This window comes from Hemitrygon akajei, chromosome 9 (genome assembly GCF_048418815.1).
Source record: "Hemitrygon akajei chromosome 9, sHemAka1.3, whole genome shotgun sequence".
In the NCBI taxonomy this organism is placed as follows: domain Eukaryota; kingdom Metazoa; phylum Chordata; class Chondrichthyes; order Myliobatiformes; family Dasyatidae; genus Hemitrygon; species Hemitrygon akajei.
The window spans coordinates 114,039,456-114,062,247 of NC_133132.1; the positions used below are offsets into that span (position 1 = coordinate 114,039,456).

General features: G+C 39.7%; 1 long non-coding RNA gene across 1 annotated transcript in view; it reads right to left on the minus strand.

Moving 5' to 3' along the window:
* The window catches only part of LOC140733455 (uncharacterized), a 271,387-nt gene that overhangs the window by 220,094 nt on the left and 28,501 nt on the right, over window positions 1-22,792 (minus strand). Inside the window, exon 2 of the long non-coding RNA XR_012100288.1 lies at window positions 19,122-19,282. This is a non-coding gene — a long non-coding RNA (uncharacterized lncRNA). The remainder of the gene's footprint in view (window positions 1-19,121; window positions 19,283-22,792) is intronic.

Sequence of the window (22,792 nt, forward strand, 5' to 3'; positions counted from 1 at the left end):
GTTCAGTGTCTCTTAATCTCCACCCTATTACAAACATTCTCATCGTTCTACCACAACCTCCACCAGGAACAGGATACCTCATCCAACCTTTAGAAACTTTTGGATGCATCTATACTGTGCTTTCTGAATTGCACCAAAAACTCCATCCACTGCCGCTCTACCATTATCCCTGATGGTGTCCTATTTCTATTAACTAGGCCTTCTCCTCTCTCATGCCTCGTAATTCCATTTAAACCACTGAGTTACTGATACATCTGATTTTAGCTTCTCCCTCTCAAATTGTAGGGCAAACTCTGTTATATTATAACCACTGCCTCCCAAGGTTCCTTTACCTTGAGATTCCTAATCAAATCTGGTTCATTACAAAATGCCCAATCCAGAATTACCTCTTCCCTCATGAGTCAACCATAAGCTGCTCTAAAAAGGCCATTTTGTAGGTGCTTTACAAATTTCTTCTTTTGGGATCCAACACCAAACTGATTTTCCCAATCTACCTGCCTATTGATATTCCGCATGACCATCATAACTTTGCCTTTTTTTACATGACTTTCCTATCTCACCTTCTCGTTTATACCCTACATTCTGGCTATAGATCTGACACTGTATAAAAGACTCCCATCATATTCTTTTTACCCTTGCAGTTTCCTAACTCTCCCTGCAAGCATTCTGAATCTTTTGATGCTACATCAATTTTTTCTAAGGATTTGATTTCACTTTTTACCAAAAGAGCCCCTCCCCCATTTTCCTCTCCCCACATGCCTGTCCTTTTGTTACGATGTGAATGCTTGGACGTTAAGATCCCAACTGTGATCTTCTTTAAGCCAAGACTTAGTGACACTCACAATATCACATCTGCCAATTTCCAACTGTACTATGTGATCATCTAACTTACTTCCTATACTACGTGCTTTCAGATAGAACATTATCAGTCCTGTATTCATCACATTTTTCAATTTTGTCTCTATAGTACCATAAGTGAAATTCTTATCCCCTTCTAAACATTTTGTCTTTTTTATTCTGGAGACTTCCATCACCTCTCCTGCACTCTCCTTACCTTTTCCTTTATCCTTATTTTTCCAATATGTTGAATCCATCCCCCTGCTATTTAGCTTAATGTCCTATCCATAGCCCTAGTAATTTGATGCACCAGGACCCTGGTCCCAAAGTGTTCAGCTGGTGCCCATCCCAGCAGATCAGCTTCTTTCTTCAGCAATACAACAGCCAATGTCCCATGAATTCAAACTCACTTCTCCTACAGCAGTCCTTGAGCCACAAATTTAGTTCTCTGATCTTATTAAACCTGTTATCAATTTGTTCATGGTTCAGGTAACAATACAGAAATTTCAAACAAAAGAAATTCTGCAGATGCTGGAAATCCAAGCAACATGCACAAAATGCTGGAAAAACTCAGCAGGCCAGGCAAGATAAATGGATAAAAGCAAACAGTGGACATTTCAGGCTGAGGCACTTCATCAGGACTAGTATACAAGTTTCTAGGAGTCTGGTTTCTGAATCTGCTCAGGGTTGTTAGAACTGTTGAGGTTGACAGCAGAGGTTGCGGTCTGGAGACATCTGTGCTTGCCAGCATTGGACATGGCAAGTTCTGCAGTCTTCTGATCTTTGCAGGAGGTGAGAAAGTCTAAGAACCAGTGACTGTAAGTGTTGATTCACCAGAGGTTCCATAGAGATAATAATAGAGATGATTACCTTTTTGGATCTGCATTTTAATTTTTTCCCTAGCTTCTCAAATTCCCTAAGCAGAACCTTTTTCCTTGTTCTTCTGATGTTGTTGTTACCACCTGGACCACAACAAATGGATCTGGATAAGCAGCTGCCCCAATTAGCCAAAGTTTTATTGAAATAGTTAAAATGGTATGAAGTGACAGACTGCTTAACTGAGTAATAAATCATGTATTTAAAGGAAATACAGAACAAGTTAGAACACTATTGATACTACTGCAGTGCTATAAAACTATGTATTAGTCCCTAATGGTTATTGATAAAGGAATTTATTGATAGAGAATTTATGTTCTTTTAACTATAAATGAACAGAGCCAGCACAGATACCTACTGCAGATAGCGGACTGCTTCATACAATGCTGTCGATAATTGCATCCTCCAAATCTTCATTTCATTGTAATATTTAAGTTGATTGTCAATACCTTTAAACTCTAACTTACTGAAGTAGTGAAACCATTTAATTTTCACTCCCAACCATTGCTGACATCTCCAAGCCTGAAGGCTTGAAACCACGATGAACAGAACAATTCTGAATTGTCTTACTTCTATTTAATCGCTAGCTATCAATGACAAATATTGTTGCTTTTAAGCACAAATGCATGGAACTGACACTATTTAAAAACTGTTCAAAGCACAGTATATACAATGGCTATGAAAGTGCAAACAACTGGCACTAGTTAGGAGCTGTTCAGCAACAGTCTTCTATTCCAATTAAATAGCAGAGTGTCACCAAATAAACAAAGGGAATCTCGGCTACATTCTCGATTATTTTTGTTCATGAAAATTTGTCCCAAATAAACGGCTGCTTCAATTTACTGATGGCCCAATTAACTGGAACCCACTGTATCATGTAAGTCTTCATTAAGAGCTACAAATTACAGCTCTTTTGCAATAAATGAAAATAACAATTACATCAAACTACCAAACTAAAAATTGTATGTCATAACATATAGCACTATTGTTTCACACTCCGGGGATCCACATTACATTGCCTATAACATTAATCCACCCCCTCTCCCCCTTCGAAGTTTTCATGTTTTATGGTCTTACGACACTGAATCACTGTGGTTTTAATTTGGCTTTTCTGACACTTATCAACAGAGAAAGAATCTTCTGTGTTAAACTGAAAGCAGATCTCTCCAAAGTCATTAAATTAATCACAAATTTAAAATACAAAATATTTGATTGCATAATTACTCACCCCCTTCAAGTCTGTATTTAGTAGATGCACCTTTGGCAGTAATTACAGCCTTGAGTCAGCTTTGTGCATCTGGACATTGCAATTTTTCCCCATTCCTCTTTACAAAACTGCTCAAGCTCTGTCAGATTGCATGGAGAGCATGAGTGAACAGCCATTTTCAAGTCCAGCCACAAATTCTCAATTGGATTGATGTCAGAACTCTGAATTAGCCACTCCAGGACATTGACTGTGTTGTTTTTAAGCCATACCTGTGTAGCTTTGGCTTTATTTTTGGGGTCATTGTCTTGCTGGAAAACAAATCTTTTCCCACGTCACAGTTCTCATGCAAATTGCATCAGGTTTTCCTCCAAGATTTCCCTGTGTTTTGCTGCATTCATTGTACCCTCTACCTTCACAAGCTTTCCAGGCCTGCTGCAGTGAAGCAACCCCACAGAGTGATGTGGCTACCACATTGCTTCACAGTAGGGACGGTGTGTTTTTGATGATGTTAAACATAGTGTTTAGTCTAGTGGACAAGAGCTCAATTTTGATTTCATCAGGCCATAAACCTAGCTGACTTCAGAGTCTCCCACATACCTTCTGGCAAACTCCAGCTGAGATTTCATATGGTTTTTTTTCAACAGTGGCTTTCTCTTTGCCTCTCTCCCATAAAGCTGGGACTGGTCAAGCTGCCAGGCAACAGATGGTGTACGCACAGTCTCTCTCATCTCAGCCTCTGCAGTTTGTAACTCCTCCAGAGTTGTCATAGATCTCCCGGTGGCCTTCCACGCTAGTCCCCTTCTTGCACTGTCACTCAGTTTTTGAGGATGGCCTGCTCAAGGCAGATTTATAGCTGTGCCATATTCTTCCCATTTTTTGAGGATTGACTTAACTATACTCCAAGGGATATTCAGCAACTTGGAAATTTCTTGTATCCATCTCCCGAGTTGTGCTTTTTAATAAACTTTTCATGGAATTGCTTGGATGGTTCTTTTGTGCTCGTGGTGTAGTTTTTGCCATGATACTGTCTGAACTGCAGTTGGACCTTCCAGATACAGGTGTATTTTTACTACAATCAATTTAAATACCTTGACTGCACATGGTGATCTCTATTTAACCAATTATGTGACTTCTAAAACCAATTGACTGCACCAGGGATAAGTTGATGTGTCATATTAAAGGGGGGGGGGCGTTGAATGCTTATGCAATCAATTATTTTCTGTTTTATATTTGTTATTAATTCAGATCACTTTGTAAAGATCCATTTTCACTTTGAAATGAAAAAGTTTTTTTTTCTCTGTTGCTCAGTGTCAAAAAAGCCAACACTGTTACTCAATGAAGTAAAACAATAAAACATGAAAACCTCCAAGAGGGGGTGAATACCTTTTAAATGCATTTTATTTCCTTACCTCTGGTGCTGTCTGTGTAGAGTTTGCATCTTACACTAGCTAGTGTTTCCTCTGGGTACTCCATATTTATCCCACATCCCAAAGGCTTGCAGGCTAGAAGCTTAATCAGTGAATGTGAATTACCCTTGGGTTAGGTGACTGGTACGTGAATCAGAGTGGAGTTGACGTGCGGGTGCAAGAGAGTAAGTTACAGGGAAAGGGATTTATTGGACTGCTCTGAGACCCATCATTGATACAATGAGCTAAATAGATCTCTTCTATGTCATATGAAAATATGAGAAATTGAAAACAAACTCAATAGGCCACATGTTTCTCATAAAATCTGACAAGTTAAGAACATAAAACAACTAAACTGGAACCCAGAACAAGCTGTGGGTTTCTGTCAGTTTCCCCTGGTGACAGCACTAATAGGGACTGTCTCAAAGTACAAAAGTGATGAGATAAAACTGAATGAAAAAGAATGATGTTCCAGAGATGGAAACCCATGACCTGTAAAATCATTCAACTGAAGTAATGAATAGCACTTTAACACAGTTTTACATTAGGGCATTCATACAAACGCAGTAAATTGCAGCTGTTGGACTTCCAGAACTTTTCAACCCTCCTTTTGGCTTGGTCCACATTGACTTTTCATTAATGGTCTGAGGAACTGTAAGCCCAATTGTTTAGTTTGACATAACCCACAGTGGTCTGCTGGACTCCCAAGTAAGGAATCCCAAGTTAGCTTGTTTTTACTTGCAATTTTAATCAAGGACCAATAAGATATTAATATTTTTAAATTGTATTAGACAAAATTGGGTATTTTCAATTATTAAAAATACTTCTTTGAGAGATATATCAATCTATTTCTGTTTCTATGAATCTAAACTAAATTAATTGCCTTTCCATCTAAGATAAATGCAGCTTTTTTTTTGAACCACATGCCTTTTCCCAGCAAGCCATTTACCACGTTACTCTCAAGTGTGGTAGCTACCTCCAGCTGAAGTCAAGAGGTTGTGAGATATGGTTTTTTACCCATAGTTCCGTAGCAACATTGTGGGAATACCAATTGAACTTAAGTTGAGGTGATTCACTAGAGGGAAAAAGGAAGAAAATGGCTGTCAAAACAAAAAGTGCACCTTCAATGCAGGATTCAATACTGCAGTAAAGAATTCAGTGAATACATATGCATACATAAAGTCATAATACCTTATTAAAATTTACCACTATCAACCAGATCACTACTGTCCCAACTATGACCAACATATATCATAAATTAAAGTACATTTTGAAAACCTGTGGCATTGCTAAAGTAAAATGAAAGAAGCTAATAAGTTCTGCACAAATCCCATTTTTTATCAGCATTCCTTTAGTGGGGGTGAGGAGAAACAAAAAATAATTTAACCAATTAGATCTTCTTTCAGTTTTAAAACAACCAAAAATATGATGGAGTCATACATAGCAAAGAAGGTTGCTAAAGAATATAGCAGGACATAGATTGGTTGGAAAATTGGGCAGAGTAGTGGAAGATTAAATTTAATCCAGGCAAGTGTAAGGTAATTACTTTTGGAAGGCAAATTCTAATTGGACATGTGGAGGGAATGGCAGGGACCTTAGGGATGTTGATGTACAGAGGAATATCATTGGAAACAAGGGAGATTCATTGGAATATTACCAGGAATGGAGGCCAATAGTTACAAAGAGAGATTAAGGGTTGAGTTTATTCTCACTGCGATGTAGATTAAAGGCTCAGTTTATAGAGGCTTATAAAATTATAAGCGGCCCATATGGTCTTTTTCTCAGAGCCGGGATGTCTAAGACACAGGTGTGGTGAACTACATATACCTGTCTGGACACGCCCCCACCCCTGCTGACTGCTCCTATGGCTCCTCCCACAGACCCCTGTATAAAGGCAATTGGAGGCACAGCTCCTCCCTCAGTCTCCAGGATGTTGTATGGGGATCTCTTGCTGCTGACTGCTCTCTTCCAGCGAATAAAAGCCTATATCTCGCCTCACGTCTCTGAGAGTTATTGATGGTGCATCAACAGGTGAGGGAAAGAATTTGTGGGACAGTTAAGGGATATATTATTGACACAGAAGTTGCTTAATATCCAGAATAAGCTACCAGAGGAAGTGTACAAGCAGATTCAGTTGCAATCTTTATGAGGTGTTTGGACAGTTACTTAGATTGGAAAGATGTGCAGTAATATGGGCCAAATCAGTGTAGATCACCAGTATTATCAGCATGGAGAAGGTAGGCCAAAAGGGCCCATTTCTGTGCTCTATGTTCTTTGACTCAGAACTAAATATATGCTGATTTTTAATCAAGATGTTAAATTCTCTCCAATTATCCATCTGATAACCTGCCCAGAAAGACAAATGATTAGGTCTTGAGATTGTGTAAAGAGTAATTTGCTTTAGAAATCCATGTCACCTTTCTGTTACTTTACCCTATATGAAGGATTCATGTGTCAAGAATCACACAAAACAAAGTTTCAATCATTAAAATTCTATTCATAAAACATGAAAACAGCTTATTTTTCTTTCAACCACATATCTTTACCCAGAAAGCCACCCAATATTTTGCTTTCATACATGATAGCTAACTTGAGTTAAAGCCAAGTGCCTTATGTGGTCACCAGAACAAAAATGTACATGCATAAACTCTTCTCAGGTTTCCAACCGGGTAGAGGTATCAATTCTAACCAATGATTCGATGAGAAACTCTGCCATCTTCATCAGGGATGTTGCCTGGGCATGTCTAGTCCGGTGGTATTTATACCCCTGTAGTCCATCCCTCCTGATTGGTTAGTCCTCATCTGGCTACTGCTAATTTCTACATGGCAGACTTTGAGTAGAGGGCTCTGAGTTAATCACCGTTATGTCCCAAATGCTTCATCAGTTATGTCAATGACACCTTCATAGTGTGGCCTCATGGACTCCAGGCACTCCAACAGTCCCATCACCATCTGAACAGCATACATCCAAGCATTCAATTTATGATGGAGATGGAGAACAATAGTTGCCTCACATTCCTGGACATTCTAATACAATGGAATCTGGACGGTAGCCTCAGTCATGGTGTTTATTGGAAACCAACTCGAACGGATTTGTACCTCAACAATAACAGCCACCATCATGCCTCTCAACACAGAGCGGTTCTTTCTACTTTGATTAACTGTGAGAAAACTATTTCAGACTCAGAGAGCCTCCCCAAGGAAATAAGATGATTACTCACAGTGCTCCTACAGAATGGCTACAAGGTGAAGGAAATCAATCGGGCCCTTAAAAGGGTCGAGAGAAAAACCAGAAACTTGTCACTACTGCTTGTCTTCCCTATATTTTCATGGTTTCTGGAAGGATCACCAGGATCCTGAAGAAAATAACAGATTAGTACCATCTACAAACCAGTAAGGAAGCTCAAATCACAGGTTATGCGGGTCAAAGGTGACCTAGGACTCAGGTCGTCTGGCATTTACAAGATTCCCTGTGAATGCAGAGCAGCATATATCAGCCAGACAGGACACACAGTGGAAACCCGCATTAAGGAGCACAGGAGGTGTATCCATTTGGGTTAGAATCAGAATCAGGTTTATTATCACCGGCATGTGTCATGAAATTTTGTTAACTTAGTTGCAGCAGTTCAATGCAATACATAATAAAGAAGAAAATAATAATAATAATAATAATAATAATAATAAATAAATAGATAGATAGATAAATAAATAAATCAAGTTCACAGTATACTTATATTGAATAGATTAAAAATAGTGCAAAAAAAAGAAATAATATATTTTAAAACTGAGGTAGTGTTCAAGGGTCCAATGTCCATTTAGGAATCGGATGGCAGAGGGGAAGAACCTGTTCCTGAATCACTGAGTGTGTGCCTTCAGGTTTCTGTACCTCCTACCTGATGGTAACAGTGAGTAAAGGGTATGCCCTGGGTGCTGGAGGTCCTTAATAATGGACGTTGGCTTTCTGAGACACCGCACCTTGAAGATGTCCTGGGTACATTGTGGGATAGTACCCAAGATGGAGCCTACTAAATTTACAATCCTCTGCAGCTTCTTTCGGTTCTGTGCAGCAGACCCCCACCACCCCCCCCCCCCCCCATACCAGACAGTGATACAGCCTGTCAGAATGCTCTCCACGGTACATTTATAGAAGTTTTAAGTGTATTTGTTGACATACCAAATTTCTTCAAACTCCAAATGAAGCATAGCCACTATCTTGCCTTCTTTATAACTGCATCGATATGTTGGGACCAGGATAGGTCCTCAAAGGTCTTAACACCCAGGAACTTGCCTCTGCTTACTCTCTGCACTTCTGATTCCTCTATGAGGATTGGTTTGTGTTCCCTCGTCTTACCCTTCTTGAAGTCCACAATCAGCTCTTTCATCTTACTGACATTGAGTGCCAGGTTGTTGCTGCGACACCACTCCACTAGTTTGTATATCTCGCTCCTGTACTCCTTGTCACCATCTGAGATTCTACCAACAATAGTTGTATCATCAGCAAATCTATAGATGGTATTTAAGCTATGCCTAGCCACACAGTCACAGGAATAGAGAGAGTAGAGCAGTAGGCTAAGTACACACTCCTGAGGTGCACCAGTGTTGATGATCAGTGAGATGTTATCACAAATCCACACAAATTGTGGTCTTCCAGTTTGGAAGTTGAGGATCCAATTGCAAAAAGAGGTACAGAGGCCCAGGTTCTATAACTCCTCAATCAGGATTGTGGGAATGATGGTATTAAATATTGAGCTATAGTCAATGAATAGCACCTGACATAGGTGTTTGTGTTGTCCAGGTGTTACCCAGAGAAACTGGCGGTAACAGAACACTGCATTTGCAAAGGCCATAGCATTGACTTTGAAAGTACAAAAGTACTGTGCCATGCCAATGGCTTTTAGGACCACCTGGTGAAGCAAGCTATTGAAATTAAACTAGAAAAGAATGTTAACAAAAATGAAGGTCTCACTCTTAGTAAGAACTTGAATTTGATTATAAACAAGGTGGGAGAGCAGAAACCTGATTGGATAAGGACTAACCAATCAGGAGGGACAGACAGAAATACCACCAGGCATCATCCTTGATGAAGATGGCAGAGTTTGTCATTGAAATGTCAGTTAAAGTCGATACCTGTACCCAGCTGAAAGCCGGAGAAGAGTTTATTTGTCATATACGCTGGGGAAACACTAGTTCCTTTTTCAAAAATGTACGTCTTCAAAGAAGCCATCAATATTGAAGAAAGGAATCGAACTGGGAAGAGTGATCTCTACCCAGAGATGCCAAGCCTGTTTCTACACAAATAAGGATGCAATAATATTTAAAATTGGCTATGGTTTACACAGAATTAATTAATAATTTGTAATGAAGAGGTTTAATTCAATCAAGAGCTCACAGCATTGCCTGACAGAGAGCATAACCTTCAATTTAATGATAAAAGAAAGAGCAAGTTCCAATGCAGTTATAATTAAACTAGAGCAACAGGCTTTGATGTCAGAATGAAATAACAAATTCTATCTTGGAATGACAAGTTCGAATGGGAGATACATTTTTAATGCTAGATTGTTTTTTTAAGCTTGCATTTCTTTACAATCATGCCATTTGATGAGGGACAGAGACCCTGTTGATTTAGGATGATTATTGTTTCTCATTTAGATTACCCATTATTACATGTGAACTACACTGACATCCACAATGTGTTGTCCTGCTGTCATTAAAATAATCACAGCAATAACCCTATAGGGATTATTCACAGTCACTCATGACTGACAATATTAGATTAAACCTGCTTCCCAACAATTATAAGTCAAGTGATTAGATGAAATATGTTTGGCTTCACCAATATGAAGTAATGTTATTTTACTGGAGCTTCCTGTTTATCTCCATGTTTTCCTATTTTCTACTATTGTAGGCAGTTTGCCAACACATTCCCTGCCGTCATCATCCAGCATTATTTCACAATCATCTGGCCGGAGACTATTAAAACAAAGCTTTGTCTTATATGTCAGACTCTTCCCCGCCATAGAACGAAAGGCTTCCTTTGTGGCACTCAGTCACTGAGAACCACAGAGCAATGAAACCAGTTTTAGAGATGTTGGCTTATATGATAGATAGTCCCTGGATTCAAGCTCATAACCTTCAGAGTTACTTGGCAAAGTAACAAAACCAAAACCATTCATCTTACAGAAGAGGAGGAACTCTAGCAAAGGAGAAATATCCTCTTAACAGCCTGATCTCAATTCTTGCTTGATCTACAGCTCAGCATTAAAAGCAGTAGTTTCAGCTACACATTGAAGATTGAATATGGTATCTAACAATGTAGTGTTCCACTTTCTGATATCTGAACCATCCAGGGTTTGTAGAATTGGTGGTCATGTATAAAGTGTATGTGCATGGACATGTGTTATAGTTGGGATCATGGATGGCAGAGAGGAATTGCTAAGTAACTTCACATGTATACTGCAGAAATAATATGCAAACTCAATAAATCATGTATCACTCAGATAGTTATCTGTCTCCCTTTCACAATAATCAAGCACACTCTTTGAAAAGATCTCATTGACAAATCCCAAATTCCAAAAAAGATACCTTCGCTGGCTTAACTTTGCAATTTTGAATGCTTCTAGGTTTGCTTGGTTTTATATTTGCCTCCACCTTTTCTTTGACTGGTTGCAATCAATCTGCATTTACGTTTAGCCTTAGATAAACTACTTATTTCTGGACACTTGCTTCCTTTGAGCTTTATACAGCAACTAGAACAATTCTAATGATTTTCTTTGGTATTTGTCCCAATTGGCACATCATTTTGATTGCATTGGCAATGATCTATACTTTGCTGTGTTTTATCCCTGGCAGGGGATAATTTCACACCACAAGGTATTTTGGGGATCTGAAATGTGTAAGTTGCCAAATATTGCTGACATAATGTCCACATTCAAGTGAACCTTTGAATGTTATGATCCAGTTTATTGAAAACTTTGCCATCTGCCTAATTTGCATATACAAATTAGATCTGGTGAAGGAGGTAATTGATTCTCTTCATCAGCTGGTTGGTTCAACATCACCTTGGAACTATCACATAATCAAACTTTTTTCTGAATCATACATTACTGCCATTGGTGTTACCTATTCTCTCTGGCTTTGTCAGAACCCTTTTTTTTATAATATAATTTAACCAACCTTCCTCCATTTGATTCTTCAATATATCTAGGACAAATCAAGGCTTACAATATATTTGTACATGTGATCTTTTTCAGTTTAGCTTTAATCTCTGCGCCAGTCTTTGCCCATCGAAATTGGTTGATTTATGCAATGGTAGATTGATCTTTGCACTCACCAAACATCTCATCTGGCCTACAATTTTGTGTATTTATCTGAAAATGAAACTAACTTCTTGTACTTTACATGATTAATACTTAACTGAACCAAATTCAATTTGCCTCTCGGTATGCTTATTTACTGAGATACAGCATGGAATAGGCTCTTATAGCCCTTCGAGACATACTGCCCAGAAACCTCCAATTTAATCCTAGCCTAATCACAGGACAATTTACAATGACCAATCAACCCCCTTACCGGTGTGTATTTGGACTGAGAGAGGAAACCGGAGCACACGGAGAACACCCACATGTTCCTAGGGAGGACGTACAGACTCCTTAGACATGATATCGGGATTTATCTCTGAACTCCAGACTCCAGTGCCCTGAGCTGTAATCACATGTGCTAACCGCTACTAAACCATGGGTGCACCTTGAAACTCACAACATTAAATCATGTTAGTCATGAAACAATTTTGCCTTCTTATATTGCTATTAGTGGTGCAAGTGTTATACGAGTCCAATTCTCCATTGCTCATGAAAATCAACAATACAGGTATTGGGGTTCTGAAAGAAAAAAAGATAGAACATACTAGAAACAATCAGTAAATTAGGAATCCTCTGTGTAAAGAGAAACAGAGTTAATGTTTTAGACAAAGGCCCTTGCTCAGAACTGCACAAGTAAGAAAATAAGTTTTAAGTTTCAGAAGGATGGTGGGGAAATGGTTTGGATAAAGGGAACAATCCCAATGTTATTCCATAAATTAATGTGGGAAGCTGGAGAGAGAAATAAACAAACAGACATATTAAGGCTATGGATTCAAAGTCACCAGACATACTTGACCCAGATTTTCTCATGACAGGCTACTTCCACTTCCCTCAAAGACCTTCAAATGGTATTCTCTCCCACACTCATGTTTCCAGTTGTAACTCAGCAGCAGCAGCAATACTGGTGCCTCAAAATGCCACTACTGTTACCAAAATGTTGAATGTACATTCAGATTCCGGTTAGATTAGATTTATTTATCACATGTGCATCAAAACATACAGTGAAATGCTTTGTTTGTGTTAACAACCAACACAGTTAAATTACGTGCTGGGGTTCGCCTACAATTATTGCCACTGATTCTGGCGCCAACGCAGCATGCCCACAGAACAGCACAAGCAGCAACAAGGACAAAACAAACCAGACACAAAACAACAAATCAAGACAACAACCGCAAAACAGAAACACGAGAGATTCTCCAGACACTGGATACCCAAAGCAACATGCACAAAATGCTGGAAGAACTCAGTGACATCTATGGAAATGAGTACAGTTAATGTTTCGTGCCAAGACTCTTCTTCAGGACCGAAAAGGAAGGGAGAAGATGTCAGAATAAAAAGGTGGTGGGAGTGGGAGGAAGATAGCTAGAAGGTAATAGGGAAAGCCAAGTGGGGGAGAAGGGTAAAGGGCTGTAGAGGGAGGAATCTGATAGGAAAGGAGAGTGGATCATAGGAGAAAGGGAAGGAGGGGGCACAGGAGGAAGTGATAGGCAGGTGAGAAGAGGAAAGAGGCCAGAATGGGGAATAGAAGAAAAGAAGAGAGGGAGGGATTTTTTTGTCAGAAGGTGAAATCAATATTCATGCCATCAGGTTTGAAGTTACCTGATGGAATATAAGGTGTGGTTCCTCCACTCTGAGGGTGGCCTCATCATGGTACAAGAGGAGGCCGTGGCCCAACATGTCCGAATTAAACTGTTTGGTCAGGAAATTAACAGAGGTGCTCAATGAAATGGCCTCACAATTTACAACAGGTCTCAGTGGTGTAGAAGGGGCTGCATCCGGAGCACTGAACACAACAGATGATCCCAGCAGATATGCTGCCTCACCTGAAAGGACTGCTTTGAGTCCTGAATGGAGGTGAGGGAGGAGGTGAATAGGCAGGTGTAGCACTTTGGCCACTTGCAGGGTTAAGTGCTGGGAGGGAGGTTAATGGGGTGGGACAAATGGATAAGGGAATCACTGAGGGAGCAATCCCTGTGGAAAATGGAAAAAAGGGGGTTAGGTAAAGATATGTTTGGTGGTCTGATCCATTTGGAGCTGGTAGTAGTTGTGGAGAATTATATGTTGGATGAGAAAGCTCACGGAGTTGTAGGTAAGGACAAGAGGAACTATTAACACTGTTAAGCCAATGTGAAACTATCCACTATACCAGCATACCACTTCCTATATCTCATACATGTCCACATGTTCTGTGAGAAATTGTTGAAAATCTATAGGCAGTGCACTACTAGTTTGCCCAACCAGAAGTCTATTTCAGATGTTTTGCATTAGGGAAAAACTTGCAGCTGCTTGAATGCTACATGTTGCCGGAAACAGGACATCCAGTTATAAGTGACTTGTGCAGCTGTGTCAAGAACCCAAAGAAGGGAAAAATTCTGTTAAGCACATCCAGTTCAATTTTACAGATCTGTGTTCTCATTCTCCTGGACTCCAAGCTGCCTTGAAAATCAATCTTCTATCCTAATGCGTGGTCATCATTCAGAAAGCAGAGAGAAATAAATCTGCAAGTCAATCATTTACACTTGAGAACACATTAATTTATTTTTGGTTATGAAATTTTCTCATTGATTTAACTGAGCTGAAAAAAAAAAGCTTGAAAATGAATCATCAGATAAACAGGATGATAGGAACAATCACTTTCTTCAGTTTGGTAAGATCACCAAGGGGATTATGTGCTCTTATGCACAGTAGCTTAGTGCAAAACCCAAGTAATATTTCTAGAACATAGTTTTTGCGAATCATTGTCAGAAACAAAGCAGGATAAACTGTTTGATCTTGATATAAAATAGTCAATACAGGCATTGGCATGTGAAGGAAAATGAGAACAAATATTATTTACTTGAGTTCTATTAAATTCGTGTGTCCATAAAATAGAAGTTCTCAACAGTTTTTTATTATAAGTAGTTCATCCTCTCCCCCAGGCAAACCAGGATTATATTTTGGTTTTTTTTTTGTTATAATTTAGTTTCTTGCCAAGCAAGAGATAGATTCTCATGAAATGGCCTATTGCATGATATTTGATTAAACGAAAAGTGGAAATCAAATGTGAAGGGAAATCAGCTTATAACAAATAGCTGCCACTGCACTAGGGATTGAGTCTCAAAAATTCTGCTGATGTTTGTGAATAGCCTAATCGCTACTCTGAAGGTTTTTGATATCATGTGAACTGAATTATAATCTTGCAACTCATTTCAGCCATCTGCTTGCCTGTATACATTACATTGTCTTAATGCAGCTGCAGATCATTGAAGCAATAATTGTAATATCTCTGGAGACAAAAGTCATCCAGCTGTCCTGGCAAGAGTAACTACTAAACCTTACAGGAATGTCAGCATTGTACTCTAAAGATCAATATCAAAAAATAATTCCACCTTCACACATATAGCTAAGGAAAAAAAGATGAAGGGCAACTGAGATATTTATTTCAAACAGGACTTTCAAACATGTGGCTAAAACTACCAACAAACCCAGTTTGTTATCAGATTTCTCCTGCTTTGAATGATGTCATGTCCTGTGTGGAGGGTTTTTATTTTGTTCCCAAGCAGTCCCCGATCAATTATTTGCATGCAGATTCTCATGAGATGCATTGTATCCCTCATATGTTACTGTTTCTGTTATCCACAATCTGGTCTCCAAAACCATGTGAAATTAAATCTGTGAATATCAAGTACACATCTGGATTCTGCAGTACTGATCACATTAAAATGTCTTTTCCACACAAGAGTAAATTGGGTTGGACCATGTCCTCAGTGCGTACTAATGCACCGTTTTGTATTGTGCTTAGAGGAGTATTTGACCTTACACAGATCTCAGAGTAGCAGCATTCCAAGTTCACTCTGGCCATCTGCGTGATGCTTTAGAGAGAAAAGATGTGCCTGGACACAAGGAGGAGATGGTGGACCAGTGAACTTGGATTGAAAAAGACAAAGATTGTTCCATTTCCTCTCTCATCAAGAGAAAATCAAAGAAGAGAAAGCCTACATGTGGATGAAACTGATACAGCCATGAACAAACTCACCAGCTTTGTATTTCCTCACCACAGAAATGATTGAATTAATTTATTCCAGATTTTTAACAATGCTAGAAATATAGGTTGGTAATCCAGCCGATCAACCCAAAATAAAACTCTCTGCTTTAAGTGGTCTGTGCTTTCATACTTGCAGGAGTATAACTGAAATCTGAGCTTCTTACAATCAAGCAATGAAAACAAATAAACTGTCCAACTGAAGTAATATACAAGTCATCATTTTTATGTAGAACTCCATAAAGAATATTATCTACTGACCTCCGGTGAACCATACACTGGAAATGATTATTGCCATTATTGATGCATGGGAGACCAAATTATCAGAAGAGCAGCATGTCACCCTTTTAAATTTACCAGATGCTTCTCTCTATATTCAACAAAAGAAATTGTTCTCAAAAGAATATTATAATTCCTACAGGACTGAAGCTTGTCTTTAAGCATAAAAGTTTCAATAATGTACGACATAAAAATCTCTCAGAAAATACTATCTATTCTCTAATGCACTCCAAAGTGAATTTGAGGCTTGAAATTTTCTTCAGGAAGTTTACACACATTAGAGTCTTAGAAGGAATAAATACAAACATAGAAACATGGAAAACATACAGCAAAATACAGGCCCTTCAGCCCACAAAGCTGTACCGAACATGTCCCTACCTTAGAACTACCTAGGCTTTACCCATAGCCTTCTAATTTTCTAAGCTCCATGTAGCCATCCAGGAGTCTCTTAAAAGACCCTATCGTTTTCGCCTCCACCACCGCTACTGGCAGTCCATTCCACACACTCACCACTCTCTGTGTAAAAAACTTTCCTCTGGCATCTCCTCTGTGCCTACTTCCAAACACCTTAAAACTATGCCCTCTCATGCTAGCCACTTCAGCCCTGGGGAAAAACCTCTGACTATCCACACGATCAATTCCTCCCATCATCTTATACACCTCTATCAGGTCACCTCTCATCCTCCGTCACTCCAAGGAGAAAAGGTCAAGTTCACTCAACCTGTTTTCATAAGGCATGCTCCCCAATCCAGGCAACATCCTTGTAAACCTCCTCTGCACCCTTTCTATGGTTTCCACGTCCTTACTGTAGTGAGGCGACCAGAAATGAGCACAGTCCTGCAAGTGGGGTCTGATCAGGGTCCTATATAGATGCAACATTACCTTTCGGCTCTTAAACTCAATCCCACGATTGATGAAGGCCAATGCACCATTTGCCTTCTTAACCACAGAGTCAACCTGCGTAGCAGCTTTGAGTGTCCTATGGACTCAGACCCAAGATCCCTCTGATCTTCCACACTGCCAAGAGTCATACTATTAATGCTATATTCTGCCATCATATTTGACCTACCAAAATGAACCACCTCACACTTATCCGGGTTGAATTCCATCTGTCACTTCTCAGCCCAGTTTTGCATCCTATCAATATCCTGCTGTAACCTCTGACAGCCCTCCACACTATCCACAACACCTCCAACCTTTGTGTCATCAGCAAATTTACTAACCCATCCCTCCACTTCCTCATCCAGGTCATTTATAAAAATCACAAAGAGTAGGGGTCCCAGAACAGATCCCTGAGGCACACCACTGGTCACTGGCCTCCTTGCAGAATATGACCCATTTACAACCACTCTTTGCCTTCTGTGGGCAAGCCAGTTCTGGATCCACAAAACAATGTCCCCTTGGATCCCATACCTCCTTACTTTCTCAATAAACCTTGCATGGGGTACCTTATCAAATGCCTTGCTGAAATCCATATACACTACATCTACTGCTCTACCTTCATCAATGAGCTTAGTCACATCCTCAAAAAATTCAATCAGACTCGTAAGACACAACCTGCCTTTGACATAGCCATGCTGACTATTCCTAATCATACTATGCCTCTCCAAATGTTCATACATCCTGCCTCTCAGGATCTTCTCCATCAACTTACTGAAGTAAGACTCATTGGCCTATAATTTCCTGGGCTATCCCTACTCCCTTTCTTGAATAAGGGAACAACATCCGCAACCCTCCAATCCTCTGGAACCTCTCCCTTCCTCATTGATAATGCTAAGATCATTGCCAGAGGCTCAGCAATCTCCTCCCTCACTTCCCACAGTAGCCTGGGGTACATCCTGTCCGGTCCCGGTGACTTTCCCAAAAGCTCCAGCACATCCTCTTCCTTAATATCTACATTCTCAAGCTTTTCAGTCCACTGCAAGTCATCCCTACAATAGCCAAGATCCTTTTCCGTAGTGAATACTGAAGCAAAGTATTCATCAAGTACCTCCGCTGTTTCTACTGTCACACTTGATTGGTCCTATGCTCTCATAAATGGAACATAATCTGCTTCAATGGAACTTTACTCTATTATAACAATAACATTACTAATCATCCCTGAACCTGGTCGACTAAATACCATTTCATGGCTGAATATACCAACTGAAAAAGTAGCTTTCAATGATTACTCCCAACCAATCAGAGCAAATGACTTATACTCTAATATTATGGTAGAAGAGGCCCCACAACTTTCCTGAAGTAGTTGGTAAACTGAAAAGAACGTCTTTTTCAAAACAATGAAAGCTTTAGAAAATGTCCCAGGACAATGGTGTAACTTTTATTGGGCCAAATTATGAAGCCCAGGATGTCATGCTCTTTACTAACTTTTCTGTGATTTCCAAAGTTCTATGTAGATGAACAACCAGGTACCACTATCCCTGTATATCTTTTCAAACTGTGTAGTCAACATGTAGTCTTCTCATTCTTTCTAGTGAGCTGTATTTCTTCACATTCATTCCTTGCCAGTTCTGCAAGTCTATCCCTGAAAGTCATTTACTTTCTTTTGTGCATTCTCTCTGTCTCCAGATGTAGTGTAATCTGCAGATTTAGGTTTCAAAGGTACTGCTAATGTCAGAGAAATGTAAACAATATGCATTCTGAAATTCTTCTCCTTCGCAACCATCCATGAAAACAGAGGAGTGCCCAAAGAATAAACAACAGTTAAATGTTAGAACACCAGCGCCTCCAGTTCTCCCTCCCACACATAAGCAGCAGCAAAGCAACGATCCCTCCTCCCCCCCAGCAAAAAAAAAGAATCAGCACTCCCCCACCAAGCACTCAAGCGTGCAGCAAAGCATCAATAAAGACACAGACTTGCAGTACCCCAAAAACTGCTTGTTCACCTGGTAATTTGACATACCATGGGCTCTCTCTCTCTCTCCCTCTACTTAATAAGGGAAAAAGAGGTGTTTCCATTTCACAGTGAGATGGGAGACATAACAAGCAACTTGCTGATTTACAATGTTAGTGTTGTGCTGCTATTCTGAGCTCTGTGCCCAAAGAACTCAGGTCTCTGGGCAGACAGCCAGCAGCCAGCTTGCTGCTTTCAACCTTCCATCTCCCACAACACACCAACTTCCTGATGAGGCACCGACCTTGTCCACCTCCAGAGCCACGAAATCCCAAAAATCCGAATCTGTGTTAGTCTCCTTGGTGTATCGAATAACAGCCAGTCATGAGACCCCGAGAGCGGGTCCCATTCCCTCAAAGGACCGAAGTCAGTGTGTAACGCCAGGTCAGGGTCTTCAAAAGAACCCTGAAAGGGAAAAGTAGAGATATTAAAGATAGAAATAGAGCTGTTTCCAAAGATGCAAGCAGAGGAGTTGCTGTTAGATAGATAGATAGATACTTTATTCATCCCCATGGGGAAATTCAACTTTTTTCCAATGTCCCATACACTTGTTGTAGCAAAACTAATTACATACAATACTTAACTCAGTAAAAAATATGATATGCATCTAAATCACTATCTCAAAAAGCATTAATAATAGCTTTTAAAAAGTTCTTAAGTCCTGGCGGTAGAATTGTAAAGCCTAATGGCATTGTCTCCTAAACTCCTAACATTTAGAAATGTTATTCAAAACACCAATGCCCAAGGTGTCAATGTATATCAAAGAGAGCACTGGTTGGAGTACTGAGCCCTGAGGTATCTACTAAACTACTTTCTGAAATTCTATTTTGACATCAACTGTATTCTATTCTTCATACTTTGAAAAAATACAATCTGTCAACACAATTTGCCTCTAACAAGCTACCATCACATTTCTTAAATTATGCATTTTCAAAGAATATGATTCCTTTCCATGTTTATCAATTCCAAAGCAATAATATTAATAATATTTTCCTCATAATATGGGACTCATATCAATAAAGTTTGTAGAAAAACTAATTTATCCACCAAACACTTCCGTGTTTTTCTCAGAAGCAGAATTTCACTGAGGAAACCTGAAAATGAAATTTAATTAAGGTTTCTTATTTTACTTTCAAGACTGTACAGGAACCACAAAAGATCAAAAAGGATGCCTTTCATGATCAAATACTTATACCATTCCTGACAGTTCAAAGCATCAGAAGTTGTCTGATGTATTTTCCTGATGTAATGTTTATGCCTACAGAGTGGTATTTCCAACAGTCCTCTTCTTCAGCAGATCCTTGGGGTTGGGAATAATTTGCTTCAACTCCAAATGGTTGAGTTCTGAAACGGTTGATGAAGTCAACATGGGACCTGCAGAGTGTGCCAAAAAGATGCTTGACAGGGCAGGCAGTGGGTCATTTTTGAAATGATGCGCACTTTCCTCTGCTCTGCTCTCACTGGATTTCTGTGTGTTCTTAGTGCATCGACTCAAGCTGTCGGTGCCATTTTGAATGGCCAGTGATACGATTTGTAACTGTAGATATTAATCAAAAGAAAAATGTAGGAGCCAGGATATTTGTCCACTTATATTTGTTTCCATTTTTTAGTGAGGCGCTCAGCTATGAAGTGGTGGCATAATGATATATGCTATTCATGTATTTCCTACTTGCAACCCATAATGGATTATGTAAATGAACAAAGAATGCTTAATCAAACAACATAGTTACAATATTATTCAAATTCTATTAAAATATTAAATACACTACACTCCTCGGTACTTAGCTTTAATCTCCAACTCAACATAGAATGCATCTCAACTCAAATATGTAACATATTGCTGCTCCTTAGTCATTTTATATGTATGTGTGTGTGTGTGTGTGTATTATATACATACATATGTATGGAGAGAGAGACAGAGAGTATACTATATAATACAACTAGTATATAGAATTGACTCTGTTCTCCTTAATTGATCGATGTGACATCTCCAGATGACATCAGATGCAATCTCCGCTGTGTAGGAGGGTAGTCCAGTTCTGTCCTGAATCTTTCCAAGTACCTCTTGATCGTCTTGGTAGTCCCTTGCCAGGGCTGCATGTCCAGGAGTGAAACATTGAGACTTCTTGTTTGAGGGACCTTTAATCTGCCTCAGCTGTTTGCTCTGTTTGCCCAGTGCATCATGGGTAAAATCCTCCTCACCAATGAGCACATCCACATGCAACATTGTCACAGGAAAGTAGCACCCATCATCAGGGTCCCCCAACACTCATGTCACGCTCTCTTCTCATTGCTGCCATCAGGAAGAAGGTACAGGTACCTCAGGACTCACACCACCGGGTTCAGGAACATTTACTACCCATCAACCATCAATGTCTTGAACCAAAGGGTGAATTTCACTCAACTTCACTTGTCCATCATTGAAATGTTGCCACAACTAATCAACTCACTTTCAAGGACTCTCCATCTCACGTTCTTGATATTTATTGCTTACTCATTTATTATTTCTTCTTTTTGTACTGGCACAGTTTGTTGTCTTCTACACTCTGCTTGAACAGCCTAATTGGATGGCCTTTCATTGACTCTACTATAGTTATTATTCTGATGTTGCAGTGTTTGCCAGGCTTGACATTCAGCTTGCAGATGTTTCACCACCGGTTGAGGTGACATCCTCAGTGCACAGTTGTTTGTGTTTCTCTCTGGGAGTGCTTGCATGTATATAGGTCCCCATTCGTTTGCCTCAGTCATGATTGCCTACCCCTTCTGTTGACCTTTGAATTCTATTGGCTAGTATTTCTTTAGCTCTTAGGTGTTCCCATCAACTCATTAATGGGAATACAAACTGGTGGTACGGAAACATAATCTACTTTCTCTGACCTCGGTATGTGAAGACCAAGAAGCACACTACTTTAACTGGGACACCACAGAGGCTCTGGTGCAGGCAAACACAATGCAGGCATGAGAACTTTTAAAAGCAAGGTTTTCTTCTGATAACTCCATAAACAAACATTCTGAAATAGACACCATCTTCAAATCCCTAAGAGCCAAAGAATCTCGAGCCAATTGAATTCAAAGGTCATTGTTTTTTCATGACCATGATGGTTCATGGCAAATTTTCTGTAGAAGTGATTTTCCATTGCTTCTTTTTGGGCAGTGTTTTTACAGGATGGGTGACCCCAGCCATTATAAATACTCTTCAGAGATTGACTGCCTGGTGTCAATGGTCACATAAGCAGGACTTGTAATATGCACCAGTTGCTCTTACAGCAATCCACCACTTGGTCCCATGGCTTCACGTGACCCTGATTGGGGGACTAAGCAGGTGCTATACCCTGCCCAAGGGTAGCCAGCAGACTAGTGGAGGGAAGAAACGCTTTATACCTCCTTTGGTTAAGCTGTATCTCCACCCCATATTCTGAGTTATCTCCACAACAAAAAAAGGTACATTCTGGGTGTCTGGAGTTTATGCTCAGGGAGTACTTGGACCAACCACCAATATTTGAATATTCAAAGGAGTTCTGTTAGTTGGGATGCGCTACCTTGTAAATATGTAATTCTACACAGTTACCCGTCCACATTCAAAATACTGATGTTAAGTTGGTAATTCCAAGTCACTGGAACTGTAGTTAATCATTTCACACACAGTAAGTAGCGTCGCAGTTAGTTTAATGCTATTACAACACCAGTGACTGGATTCTCCCCATAACCATGTGGGTTTACTCTAGGTGTTCTAGTTCCCTCCCACGTTCTAAAGATGTACAAGTTGGTAGGTTATATGGTCACGTGGGAGTGATTGGGTGGTGTGGGCTTGTTGGGCTGAGCTGTATCTCTAAATAAATAAATGAATTATTGTCTTCATGTTTAAAAAGTATGAAGCCTTTCGTGAGGAGAGAACTAGAGATTTTCCAGAAAAAG